Below are 14,532 nucleotides of genomic sequence, written 5' to 3'. Positions count from 1 at the left end.
TGCAAAGTATAATTATCATAGCATCCTATTCCATATGCTGTTTCCATTGTGGGAAGGCAGGGCTGGAAGGTGACCAAAGTATCCATAGGTATTCCAGGAAATTTGTTGGGCCTGGGAAGCAATTGAGAGCCCCAATGATGTTGTGATGACTTTCAGTACTCTTTAATTACTTTAAATTATTACATAAGCAAATAAGTACTTTTATGCTCTCCTTTTCCAAATGAAGAATAAACCACATAACCATTGTGTTACATAAACTTAATTATATACAGTCTAGAAATGATAGAAAATAAAGTAGAGCTCCATTTATTGTCAGGAGGAAATCTATCTGCAACGTGGGTGGATTTCATCCAAAGTGAGCCAGTGTGGTGCAGTGGTTAGAGTGTCAAACTGGGACCTGGGCAACCAGGGTTCAAATCCCCACTTGGCTGTGAAGCTCACTGGGTGGCCCTGGGCAAGTCACTGTCTCTAAGCCTAACCTACCTCTTAGGGTTCTTATGAGGATAAAATCGGGAAGGGGGGAATCATGTTTTTACACCACCTTGAGCTCCTTAGAGAAAAGATGGGTAATAAATAAATAAATAAAAGATGTTGGAACATCTTGTGTCAGTTTCCCTGATAACATGTCCTGAGTTTCTCTAAGGAATATTTAATCTAATTTCTGGGTTTAAGCATTATCATTAACATTGTTTGAATACAAGGATGTTCTGGTTTAACATATTCACTGTCATATACCAACAGAATTGATGAGAATTCTGAACACTGTAATTCCCTAATAAGATTCTGGAACTTTTAAGGGTATCAGTTGTCACTGAAAGGTGGGGGAATGGTGAGATACTGGGATTGGGCAGGAATAAACTTTAAGTATCTGCTGAAAGAAATTGAGTGAGCCAACTCTGTGGGTTTAAATGGTCAGCAAGTGGTTAGTTGCAGTGGCATATAATCAACATTAAAAACCATTTTTTAAAAAGCTCCAATAACAGAGATGAGGCAGGTCAGTAATCAGGAAAGGATAGTACAAGACTTCAGGGAGGTTGTCCCTTTTGATCCAGTTTGGGGGCCCAAATGGAGTACTGATAATAAAAGATCACAAAATACAGAAAATATGGCATCACCTTTCTCTTTAATATCAGTAGCAATTGTGGGGGAAACTATCCCTTGCATAGAGAATAGTCCATTTCCCTTACTTTCTGTAAATCACAACAGACTGGATATCTGCGAGAAATGACTAGAAGCTGGTCATGTGGGTATATCCAAAGGGACCAGCGCTATCCCAGTGCACAACAGGCCATCTGGGCATCATGCATGTGCCCCAAGCATCATGGTTCTTTTCGTATATATATTCTTTAAGAGTCATCACCAGGTGATGTGACACACATTGCAAAATCCCATTGCAGAGCCGCCTGTCCAGTTATGTATTCATTCTGAAGACTGTCCCTTCTACCTGGGATAGATATCTGTACAGTAGTAGCCAACTGTCCACTGGTTGCCTGCAAATGTAAGATCCTTTCCAGAGCAAGATGTAATCCTGATAGCAACAATATGAAAAGTTGCCCTTTAATCCTCATTAACAGATGCTGAATGCATATTCAGGTCCCAGATATCTGACAGAGACTGGAGAGATGTGTGCTATTTAATACCTCTCCTTCCTTCCACCTTTTTTTGTCAGGGATTTTCAACATACTTAAACTAACAGCTATGCAACTGAAAAAAGAAAATGCTTGATCCCAGGTGCCAGGTTAGTGTCAGATTTAATTAATGTCACAGCAGTTGCTGGCATGAGTTTTACTTTGATTTTCCATTACAGGATGAAGCTTCAGAAAATTAAATACTGCATGATAAGATATTTCTGTGTAATCTAGAGAAAAGGTTAGAGTGTAATCTGATAATTCTACTTAAGATAGCAACAGTGCCTTCTTCAACCCTTCAGAGCTTAGGGAGTGCGGAAAGACATATTATAAATATGTAAATTTATTACTTTATATTCCTGCTCTTGGTGTAGCTTTAACGAACCACATACATTCTCTCTCTCTCTCTCTCTCTCTCTCTCTCTCACTCACTCACTCACACACACACTCACACACAAATAAATTGTATTTAAATCCTGCAGTATTGCCAATCTTTGTCTTCATTGTGCACATAGAACATGATCCAGCTCATGTGGAGGAAGGAACAGTATTGCTGACCCTGTATCAGTTTCAGTCAACAGGATCAATATCTCTTATTTGAAGGTTTTCCTGGAGATAGTCTGATCATTAAAATGTATCTCAAAAGCTGTAAGTGACAGAGTCAGGGTCAGGTTCATTGGTGCACAGTGGCCACCTTGGCCACAAGCAAGCATGTGGTTGCATGATCCAAAAGGCCCCTGTGCAGTTGATATAACCAATACTGTCTTGGTCTCATCAATGCATCTGGGAATGCAGGTAGGTGATCGTAGTACCCTGGCAAGGCTTGCAAACTCACTCCCTGCATAGAATGACCACGACCATAGTGTAACCATCCTCCCCCTCCCAACCAGCAGGAAGAGATGGATGGTTCAGCCGATTTCCATTTTTATGTCAGTTTTGCATGTGCTCAATCAGGTCCATTCTGTTTTTCATGGATTGAAAAAGGCATGAACATTTTGTGTTTACATTCTAAGCATTTTGTACACATTTTATATGCATTCTACCCCTAAAATACATTTTGTATGCTTTTTCATTCCATTTTCCTCTATAATAGCATTTTTCCATAAAATATCAATTTTTGTTCACATTTTTGAATCAAAACTGCATTGCAAAACTTAAGAGAAGTGTATAAGTTCGAGTCTGGTGAGTTAGATTAGTTGGCCTTTTAATGTAAGGACTGGGAAGGATGGATCCATTAAAGTCTGGTCCATCCCAGTTCTGCATGGGGACAGGACTAAGGGAAATCCTTAAAAACCCACAGGGAAACACAAAGGAAACATTTGTGAAGAAAAATAAAAGTAGTTACGAGCTGGACTGAGGGCTGCAGTGATGTGCTTTTACATCTTTTAAAAAAAGATAATCCAGCTGGCTGGAGCAGCTAGCGAGTGGGCCGTCTTGTTGCTGCACATTCTGTATTGAAATATTGCAAGTCCCCCTGGGAGCGATGGGACTTGATGATGTTCCATTGCTACTTTGGGAAATTGTATGGCTACCCCATCTAAAAGTCTCAGGGGGACTTGCAGTATTTTAATGCATAGCACATGGTATCAAGGAACCTCATAAATTAGCCACTCCAGACAGCTGGTCTATGTTTTTTAAAAATGCAAAAGGAAAAGACCAGGCAGCACTACAGTCCATGGATCGCCTCATAAAGGATCCAAAGGACTGTGGATTCTGAACAGGACTCATGATCTGGTTCATATTGAATCAGATGAGTCTGCTGTGGAATCCAAGTTTGACGGATCCCTCTCTCATCCCTGTCAGAAGGATGATTCTACTGGGCTCTTCATGTTCTAAGTAGGAACAATCTGTCTGCTGAGATTAGGATGGTTATAGGCAGAGCTTGGAAAAGTTACTTTTTTAAAACTACAACTCCCATCTGCCCCAGCCAGCATGGCCACTGGATTGGGCTGATGGGAGTTGTAGTCCAAAAAAAGTAACTTCCAAGCTCTGGTTATAGTTGCCTTCCTGGAAGGTGTGGAGGAACTCAGCAAAGTGGCTTTGATTCTACTACAGCAACTTATGAAGGAGCCCTTAGTCTGGAAGAGGCAATCTTAAACTTTTACACAGCTTTCACACTCAAGATGCTGACTTTACATTTAGAATGGCTGTAAAATCAACCTACAATTCAGGGAAGTTTTTATTTCTCTACCTCAGGCTAGAAGTAGGGAAACTAATTTTTAAGTTTAATTGTAGCCAGTGTGACCTGGAGTCACCAATCAACATTATGCCATTTTTGTCCTCACTTCAGATTTTAACTTCAATAGAAAGGTTTGCACTTTCTGGTAAAGTGTAGATCTGAAGTGAGGCCATAAATTACTTTGGGAAAGTCTAGAGTGCCCATTACTGGAACCTACCAAAATAGATTCGAAAAATAATCTGTCGGAGTTAGTTTACAGATTGTTCCTACTTACAAAATATGCTAGCAAATATTCCGAAGTATTTGCTAGCCCTGAGATTTTGGAGAGTTTCAGAGCAATTGTTTGCCGGGAAGATAGATAAGGATATTGCTACTTTTATTATGTAATGGTGCGTCATGTGGGGACAGACACATTAGGCAATATTTTTTCTTAGAGATCTTTTCCTGGGTACTGGCAGAATTTACAGGTACTTAAATGATAGTAAGAGGACTTCTGAAATTCAGAGGCTGCCCTAGCTTAAAATGAGCAGTTCCAGGAAGTCAGAAGATAATACCTACAAGAAAGTATAAACCAGAAAATCCAATATTAAGATTTTAAAAAAACTATAACCTTTCTGCCTCAATTAGAGGCACCTAACCTTACATCAGCTAATAATTTTAAAAGACAGCAATTACGAAGTCTTTTAAAATACATACAAGGATAGGCAACAGCAGGCAGCTAGACAGAAAAACAAATCCAAATGTAATGTTCAGCAGGCCAAAAGCTTCTAGAGATCCTAATGTAAATTAGCTTCTAAAGATCAATATTGAGTGAAAAGTCATTTAGGGAGAACTTGTAAGGGTAGATACACTCCACACCTCCTAGATAGTTAGCGAGAAAGCCCTATTATATACTGTATTCCAGCTAACTAAAATTCAGTTGTTGATGGAATACTTAAGAAGGCCTTCCCAGATGATCTGAGAGAATGACAAGATGCATGTGGTAGAAGGCAGTTATTTTAGGTAGTCTGGTCCTAAGCTGTTTTGGGCTTTAAAAGGTAATGACCACCATTTGTAATTGAGCTTACAAGTAACCAGGAGCCAGTGAAGCTGTTTTAAACCAGCTGAAATTTCTGGATGTTCTTCAAAGGCAGCTCCCTGCAGAGAAATTGCATTGCAGTATTCTAAATGTATGCAACCTAAGCTTTGTGTGACTATGCCCAGGTCTACCATTCCAGCTACAGCTGTCGCCTGAGCATCCAGGTCCAGAAGTGCTCCTAAACTGCAAAACTGATTGTTCAAGTGGAGGGCAATCCCATTCCAAACATGCCATATGTTGACCAACAGTTGTACTGACCAAGAGGATTTCTTCTTCACTGAATTAAGCTTTGTTTTCTTCACCTACATTGAGGCCATTACTGTTCTCAGACATCACTTCAGGACTTCCAGAGCCTCCCTGGGCTGCGATGGAAGAGACAAGAAATTCTGAGTTTCATTGGCATTCCAATAACAATGGAATCACAGCTTCTGAATCATTTCCCCCAACTATTGCATGTGGATATTTGGGTAGAGCATAAAAAAAACCCATAAGCATCTTACATTTTCCTGGTATTCCATGAGCTAGATAGTGTTTGTGGCTGGACCTGCCACAATCACACAGGTCTGAATAAAATAGCACCAGTGAGGAGTGCAGAAACTGCCCTCTACCCATGGCTTACCAGGTGCTTTCCTCCCAACCCAATATTAGAGCCCTGCTGAGAGAAAAGTGCTGTCTGAGTACAGACTGGGGGGAGGTAAAGCAGTTGTGTACATGCCAGAGAGTTCTGTGCCAAGTCACATGCATTCTCTCTTTTTTTTGCCATTTCAAATTGGATCTTTAGACTAGTCCTAGGCTGAGAATTTCTACCACTTCCCCCCCCCCAACCATTCCCATCGGTTAGTGAGAAAAGAATTTGCATTTGGAAAATATCAGAGAAGGAAAAAATGCCATGAAATTTCCATGGGTGGAGTACAAAGTTTTTGTCATACCTTAATTTTGAGGAAAACAAGGTGTGCTTGTGAGTGTCCTTTTTTCTTCTCCAAATCATTCACCAGTAGCCTACATTCTGCATCCCCAACAGATGTCCATGCTTCAGTTAAAGTCCAGGGAAAGATATCCTACAGGATGCTTTTCAGATCAGGAAGTCTGAGCAACCAGGGAGGTGCAGAGTGGTAGAAAAATGTTTTCTGGAAAGAAAACACATCCACCACCCTTGGCTACCTCACAACTATAATTTGCGGTGCAGTGTCAGCAGTACGCTGATGATACCCAGCACTATTTCTTGGCTAACATCTGAATCAGGAGAGGCCATGCAAGCCCAGGACTGGTGCATGGACTCAAGGATGGGCTGGATGAGGACCAGTAAACTGAAAGAATCCCAGCAAGATGGTGGTTCCCAAGTTCGGAGAATTGGTCAGTTGCTTGCTTTGGATGGGGTCGTACTCCCCCTGAAATAACAGGTTCATAGTCTGGGGATGCTGCTATATCCAGCTTTGTCGCTAGAGGCCCAGGTAACCTCAGTGGTTAGGTGTGTGTTTTACCAGCTTTGGCTAGCAAGACAGCTGTGGCTATTTCTGGACTGGCATAGACTGACCACTGTTGTCCATGCATTGGTAATCTCCAGGCTGGATTGCTGTAATACACTCTATGTGGGACTTTCCGGTCAGCCATTAACGATGACAGGTGAGTTTTTTAGCAGCTCTGCTTTTTGCTGGCAAACTCCTCATTAAAATACCTTCCTCAGTTATATTTTTATCACTAAACTGTCCTTGAGTCAACATAAATAACACCGTCTGAAGATTAGACCTGTGTGGCAGTTTACCAAGGTCTTTAGCGAGTTCTTTTGCAAGCCTCATAAGGCCGGGGAAAGTAAACATTTGCTTTACTCCTTTAAGCATTTCCAATTGACTGAGTGAATAAGTGTCCTTAAACTACGGAACAAATGTGCTTTATCTGATTTTGCTTTCACAATCTACAATATATTATAAACGTTTTTGCTCTTAATTTAACTGCGTACTGATTTGAAAGTACCAAGCTCATGGACGCTAGAGCAGTTAAAGGGATATTCATTGTTTTAAATTCCTCTGCAAACATCTTCTTGCCAGCAAATCCATATAAAAATTCGTTCAACACTTTTGAGACTAGAGAAATCCGACATCCTCTCGACTATTAAAATTTGTAACCTTTCAAGCTGGTTCAAAGCTTTCAAAATGGTCCTCACCAGGAAAAATTATAAGGAACTAGGACTTACGCTGAACTCTGATTCTACACACTCCTTCGACAGAGCGAAACAGTCCAAAATAACCAGTTATTACCATCACGAGAAAAGAAGGGATCAAATTGAGCATAATCAGGATACTTCTGAAGTTCCAGATGAAGCTGGGGTCACCAACGAAGTTAACGATTGGACTATAAATAAGCACTCTTCGATGGGTTTACTAACCCAATGTGAGGTCCAACCAAATTTGGCGCAAGAATTGGCCGAAGTAATGGGAGATGATGATGTATCAAATTTATTTTATACCGATAAGAATCTAGAGTCTCCAGCTCTAAGTGAACACAGCTCGATGCCACCTCTTGAATCTTCATCTTGCTATGCCAAGGATACTAGCTGGTTGCAGACAAGTAGGTCATTCCACGACGATTTCAAGAACCAAAGTTCTCTAAATTCCCGTTCTATTATGATAAATGAAAACTGGTGTCAAGTGATGACTCAGTCCATGAATCAAATATCTAATTTTGTGGCTGAATCCAATTCTTTATTAACAACTCTCACAACTCTCATTGCTAATTTAGTAGGACAACTTAATACTGTTCAAAGAATCGAGGAACCCGGTATTACTAAGATACCTTTGTATGATAAACATCACATACAAAGAGAAGCCCATCCATCGGCCAATAAATTGTCATATGCGAAGAAACCAGCACTAATGCAAAAGAAAAAGAGTAAAAATCAGAAAACCGAGCGGGCTCGTAACAAACGCCGTATGAACTTTGGCAAATTATTTAGGCTACTGGAGCCTTCCAAAACCACTCCTAATAAGACCAAGCCAAAAAGAAAATGAAAATCCAAAAAACGCAAGCATAAAATCACCACCTGTGCAAACCCCATTCAGATCTCTACACCTGGGATTATCTCTGCCCAGATTCGTCAAGATACTGAAAATGATCCAAAAGATTTAAACATTTCTTTCTATGCCCAAGATAAAAATCAGAATAGATTGCTACAAGTGGAAAAGGATAATAATCAGTGTGTCTCTCTTAAGACCAAATCAAGCCCTTGGAAATTGATTCTGAATAAAACAAAACTGGCAATATTAAATTACCCAAAACCTAGAGGTTTGTTTCATCAACAAGAAAGGAGACAACATTTAATAATGACTTTATCTGCTTTAACACCAGGTTCCTTTTATAGTATGGACATAGCTAACATCGACTATCTATTTTACAATTACAGAAATGCCACTGCGATAATAACCTTTCATGAGTCTGAAAAAGCTAAATTACTTTTTGACCTTAAAACATCCTTATTACCGTATATTCCGGCGTATAAGACGACTGGGCGTATAAGACGACCCCCAACTTTTGAGAAGATTTTCCTGGGTTAAAAAGTCATCTTATACGCCGGAATAACAGCCCCCCAACCACAGCCACAACTCTTCAACCCGCTTGCCCCCATAGCAACCTGCCCCCAGCCGCAAGAAAGACCCTGATCCCCGTTTAAAAAGCCAGCGTCCCTCTCCCCTTTCTTCCCTGCGTGGCCAGCGCCCCCTCGCCCCATAGCCCGCACCGACCTTTGCCCACCAAGAAGTGGATGTCGCTGAGCACCTCGTTCTTGAAGAGGAAGGCGAAGCGCTCCTGCACCGTCGGCTTCGTCGCCTGCCAGTTGTAGGCCGGCTCCCGCGGCGCCAGCAGGCCGGAGGCAGCGGCGGCGGTGGAGGGCGCCGAGGAGGAGGCCGCAGGGGCAGCTGTCGGCAGCGGGTTCCCGCCTCCGCCGCCTCCCGCTGCTGCTGCCGCCGCCCGGTGGTTGCGCGTCAGCGGAGGCGCCGGCGCGGCCTGCGGCGGCAAGAGCAGCGAAAGCGGCCCGCCGTTGGCCGCCCGAGGAGGAGCAGCCGCCGTGGCCGTGGCCCCGTCGCTCACCTGAGCAGCCGCGGGCGGAGGAGCAGCAGCAGCGGCGGGAGGCGGCGCAGGCGAGGCCGCCACGGAGGAGAAGGACGCGGGGAGGCTGCTGCTGCTGCCGCCCGGTGGTTGTGCGTCAGCGGAGGCGCCGGCGCGGCCTGCGGCGGCGAGAACAACGAAAGCGGCCCGCCATTGGCCGCCCGAGGAGGAGCAGCCACCGCCGCCGTGGCCCCGTCGCTCGCCTGAGCAGCCGCGGGTGGAGGAGCGGCGGCGGCGGCGGCGGCGGGAGGCGGCGCAGGCGAGGCCGCCACAGAGGAGAAGGACGCGGGGAGGCTGCTGCTGCTGCTCCCCGCCCCGGCCGCCATTTTGCGGCGGAGGAGGCCGCGCAGGAGATGGCGGGGACGGAGGAGCAATGGGGATTCCCCTCAGGGGAGGGGACGCCGGGCCAGGCTGCAAGCAGGAGAAATACGGTACTATATTCCGGCGTATAAGACGACACCCGGCGTATAAGATGACCCCCAACTTTTGTGAAGATTTTCCTGGGTTAAAAAGTCATCTTATACGCCGGAATATACGGTATCTCTGAACCTCATCGTTAAGAGGGTTTTTGACAATGTAGCCGAACCGTGGAATTTGATGAACTATCATAATAACTGTCCGAATCCTTCCCTCTCCCCAAAATTGAGGTCTTTGAAGGAACTTAAAGGAGCTGTTCATCAAGCAAGACCCTTAATGGTCTTGAACTCTGTCCCGGGAACATCAAAGGAATCCGATGACGTCCAAGTTTTTACTAAGGAGGCAACAGCTGTTGAAGGACAATTCCTTCCTGAAGAGCTTGTTCTGCTCGAAACTTATTCTAGGCTTACGGAGAACGACCAAAATGAAATTGAAGCCAAAATAGCTAAGCTGAGAGCTGCCTTAAAGGTTTTAAGATTAAAAAATGGGAAGATGCCTAGCAACCCGCCTAGTGCCTTCGTTGAGTCGGAAAATGTTTCACCCAGTGTTTCAACCAGGCCACATATTTTGAAAGACACTGAGGATCAAACAAATGAAACAACCTCGGTGTTTAATTTTAATAGTAGAGCTCTCCAAAATTCTTCTCTTGTTAAACCCCTTGAGTGTGGTCCTGTGCACTCTGGATTTCTGGTCGCCTCTCAAGCTTCAAGTTCCAACTCAAATTTAGTGCAAGCTCTATCGGAAAACATCTGACAAGGAGTGAATCCATCTGCTGCCAATTTGAAACTTCTTTCTTGGAACATTGCAGGATGGAAAAATGTAATTGCCGATCCTGCCTGTCTTTTTTTCCTAAAGCAACATATTCTATTCTTGCAAGAAACTTGGTTGACGACCGACTTTGGGTTGGATGGTTTTTTGGCTTACCAGCTGAAGGCGGCTCCTAGTATGAAAGGTGGCTGCCCTAAGGGTGGTATTTCCCTTTTTATCTCAACAGCTTTGCAGGTCTCTATTTTACACGTGGAGCCACTGCCCGAAGTCTCAGTGGTGGTAATTATAAGGTCATCTCAACGTGCACTACTTTTGGTAAATGTTTATTTGCCCCCACCAAAAGACAAAATAACCGGTGCCTCTAAGATTACCAGCTTAGAAAAATATCGAATCTATTCCTACTTTACCCTGAGGCGTTGTTAGTTTTATTAGGGGACTTCAATGCCAGAATGGGTCCATCAGACGAGGCCCTATTCGCCAAATTTCATCAGGTGGTCCCCTTTATAGACGATTCTAATGATTTTCCCATTAGACAATCAAAAGATCTAGGCATAACCCATGCTGGTTTTTGTCTATTAAATATGATTATTAGGTTGAACCTAATTTTACTTAATGGGAGAACTATATATAGCGATATAGAAGGAGAATTTACCTTCTTATCAAGTAGAGGGGCATCAGTGATTGATATTGGGATTGTTTCTCACGAATTATATCATTCAATTAGCTCTTTTAAATGTACTGAAAGACCTGAAACTGACCACTCGCCTATTGAGTTGGATATCGTCTGGGATTCTCCTTTACAAATGGAGCCCCAGACTTTCGCTGAAACAGCCTATGAATTCCATCCTAGAAGGGTAAAATGGATACCTACACTTGAGAGGGAGATCAACGATAGACTCTCTGCCCCTGATATGCTTGTATTGAAAGATCAGATTCTTACATCCTCTAAGCCCTCAGTTTCATATCAATGTTTTCACCAACTATCAAATATATTGCAATCAATATTATTAACCAATTCCAAAACCAAACCTTACAGTAGAACTTTTAGTTCTAAACCCTGGTTTGATAAGGCCTGTGTTGAAGGGGAAAAAATCTTTAATAACAAAATTTAAGGCATACAAGGCATCCCGTAATTCAGATTCGCTTCAAGTATACTGTGATGAGAAAAAACTGTATAAACATTTATTAAAACAAAAAAAGAAATCGAGTTTGCAAGAATCCTGGCACCGGCTTTTATATGTTTCAAGATTGAAAAATTCTAAGCCATTTTGGGATATTGTGTCACAGAATTGGCCAAAACTCCATTCCAATATGGGATACTATGTGCATCCCAAAGTTTGGGAGAATTATTTTTACAAACTATATGATCAAGACGAAATTTTGGTAGGCTCTAAAGATCTGCCAACAGATATCCCAGAATGGGAACCGGTCAATACTAATGAGATTTTTGAACTTTTATCCAAATTAAAGACTAGTAAGGCCCCAGGCCCAGACAGTATTCCAGCTGAAGTGTTTAAAACTAATGTACAATGGTGGGCCCCGCTACTAGCGGCTTTTTTTACGCATATAGATCACTCAATGGTAATACCTAGTGATTGGGGAACAGCTATAATCATCCCAATCCACAAAAAAGGCCCGCTTCATGATCCAGCCAACTTCAGACCCATTAGCTTACTGAATATTGTCAGCAAACTCTACTCCGCACATTTATATGACAAACTAAGCGCCTGGGTGGAACAAAATGAAATATTAGCCCAGGAGCAAGCTGGTTTCCGTGTGGGGCGCTCAACGCTGGACCACACTTTGGTGCTCCAGCACTTGGTTGATAAGCACAAGGGAAGGTCTGGGAGTGCGTTGTTTACCGCTTTCATTGATCTGAAAACAGCGTTCGATACTATCTCGAGTGAAAGACTCTGGTCCAAACTAGCCACTACTAATATTGACACCCGCCTACTGACATTAATTCGGGGTCTGTACGACAATACTTATTTACGTGTCCGATGCAACCATATGGGTCAACTGACTAACCCCATTCCCACCTACAAGGGGGTTAAACAGGGTTGCATTCTGGCCCCATTATTGTTTAATATTTATATAAATTCTGTTGTTTGCCAGATGCATTCCATTGTTTCACACTCCCCTAAATTAGCAGAAATCTCCAGACCTATTCTGCTATATGCTGACGATATTCTGCTAATTTCAAGAACATTGGTAGGCTTGAGGCGACTGCTGGCGGGTGTAGTCACCTTTTGCTCTGCAGAATCGCTAATAATAAACTATGACAAAACTAAAATAATGATCTTTACCAACAAAAGAGCTAAACACGTTTGGAGAATCAATGGTCATACCATAGATCAGGTCAAAGCAGTTAAATATCTAGGTTTGATCTTCCAATCAAGCGGTTCATGGGCTTTACACATGAAGTCGGTTATTTTAAATGCAAAAAGAACTACGAAAGCATTATTATCATTTTATTATAATAAAGGTGGACAGCTCCCTATTCCTGCTATTAATATCTTCAAAGCTAAAATAATTCCCCAATTACTATACGGTTCACAAGTAGCAACTTATACAAACTTTGCTCAACTGGAAGCTGTTCAAAATATGTTCCTTAGATCAATTTTTGCAGCTCCCACTTGTGTCCTCAGTTTCATCTTACGTATGGAAGCGGGATTATCTTCTTTAGAAGCACGAATCTCGTGCCTGAGAATTAGCACTTGGCTTAAGCTAATATTTAGTCCTATTGGCCTGGCACCTTATATTTTGCAGGATAGATTTCATTCTACATGGGAAATGATGCTTACTAATAAAATAACATCCTTGGGGTTTTCAATCCCTGCAATTTTAACCATGGGCCTTTCAAAAGCGAAAGAGCAAATTTTACAATGTGTTAAAGATGTGGATCTTCAACAACATCTTGTTCTTATTAACAAACATTTATTCAATCCTAATCCCCAATTCCCAATGCCGTATCTTTTTAATTTATTTATACCGAAGCATAGGAAGGCATTTATGTGGGCAAGGCTAAACTGCCTACCAAACGCGATTTTGATGGGCAGATATAACAAAATTCCTTATAGTGATCGGTTGTGCCCTTGTAATGCTGGGGAGGTTGAATCTTTAAACCATGTCTTTTTCCATTGCTCCTTGTACCATGAAATCAGAAACCTTTTGATCAAGCCGCTAATTATTTCCTTGCCAGGAAGAAATGAGGCTTTTTTTATTAAATATCTTCTTGCTGGACAATCTGCTCATATCACTGAGTCTGTAGCCAGATTTTGCGCCATAAGTATTTCCATTAGGAAAAATCTATACCCGTCCACATAGTAGTATTGAATACTGATCGGTCCCTTTCTTATAAATCGTGAAACGCCAAATATTATATATGAACTATTTTTATAAGTAAGTGGCTACTGAACTCTCTAACTAATCTCATCTTATTACATTTGTATAATAATTTTAAACTTATATTTTAATTGTTTAATTGTTTTAATATTTTGTGTGTTTGTATGTATTTATACTGGTCTTTGACCGTAATAAACACTACTACTACTACTCTATGTGGGACTGTCCTTGGGGTTGGTCCGGAAGCTGCAGCTGGTGCAAAATACAGCTGTGTGACTGCTCACGGGCAGGATATCACCAACATGTCCACTACTGAAAGAATTGCACTGGCTGTCCATTAGCTACTAGGCGAAGTTCAGGGTTCTGATTTTGGTGTCCAAAGCCCTTATACAGCTTGAGACCAGGATACCTGGAAGACCATCTTATCCCTTATAAACCAAATCAATCACTTCACTCTGTAGGTGACAGCCTCCTACAGAAACCATCTCATGAAGAGATCTGTTGTGCACAACATAGGAAGCTGACCTTTAGTGTAGTAGCACCTACCCTTTGGAATTCCCTCCCTTTAAATATTAGAGAGGCACCATCTGTGTTATCTTTTCAGTACCTTTCTCTTTCAACACCTTTCTCTTGTGTTGGAATTGCTTTTTAAGATGCTTTTAAAGCTTTTTAAAAAAATGTAAGATGTTTTTAAATATATTTTAAAGTATGTATTTATGATGTTTTAGAGTGTTTTTAGTGTTTTTGTTTGCCGCTCTGGTCTCCTACTGGAAGGAAGGGTGAGATATAAATGTAATAAATAAATAAACTATAACCTCATGGCCCCCAAATTCTAAAATGCCTTGAGAAAAACATAACAATAGAAGCCTCCTTTCTTTTCTTTTCTTTCTTTACTTTTTTAAAAAGAAAACATCTAAAAAATTGGAGAACTGATTTTGGGATAGCACTATTTTAGACAGATGGATATATACCACCATCCTTTCTACTTTGATGGAAAAGACCATAGGACAATTTTTTTC

General features: G+C 41.8%; 1 protein-coding gene across 9 annotated transcripts in view; it reads left to right on the top strand.

The window, feature by feature from the left end:
• The window catches only part of NMNAT3 (nicotinamide nucleotide adenylyltransferase 3), a 109,852-nt gene that overhangs the window by 33,609 nt on the left and 61,711 nt on the right, over positions 1-14,532 (top strand). The gene's annotated exons all lie outside the window — the stretch shown is intronic.

This window comes from Rhineura floridana, chromosome 7, assembly GCF_030035675.1.
Source record: "Rhineura floridana isolate rRhiFlo1 chromosome 7, rRhiFlo1.hap2, whole genome shotgun sequence".
Taxonomy (NCBI): domain Eukaryota; kingdom Metazoa; phylum Chordata; class Lepidosauria; order Squamata; family Rhineuridae; genus Rhineura; species Rhineura floridana.
This window is presented reverse-complemented; position numbering and strand designations above follow the sequence as displayed.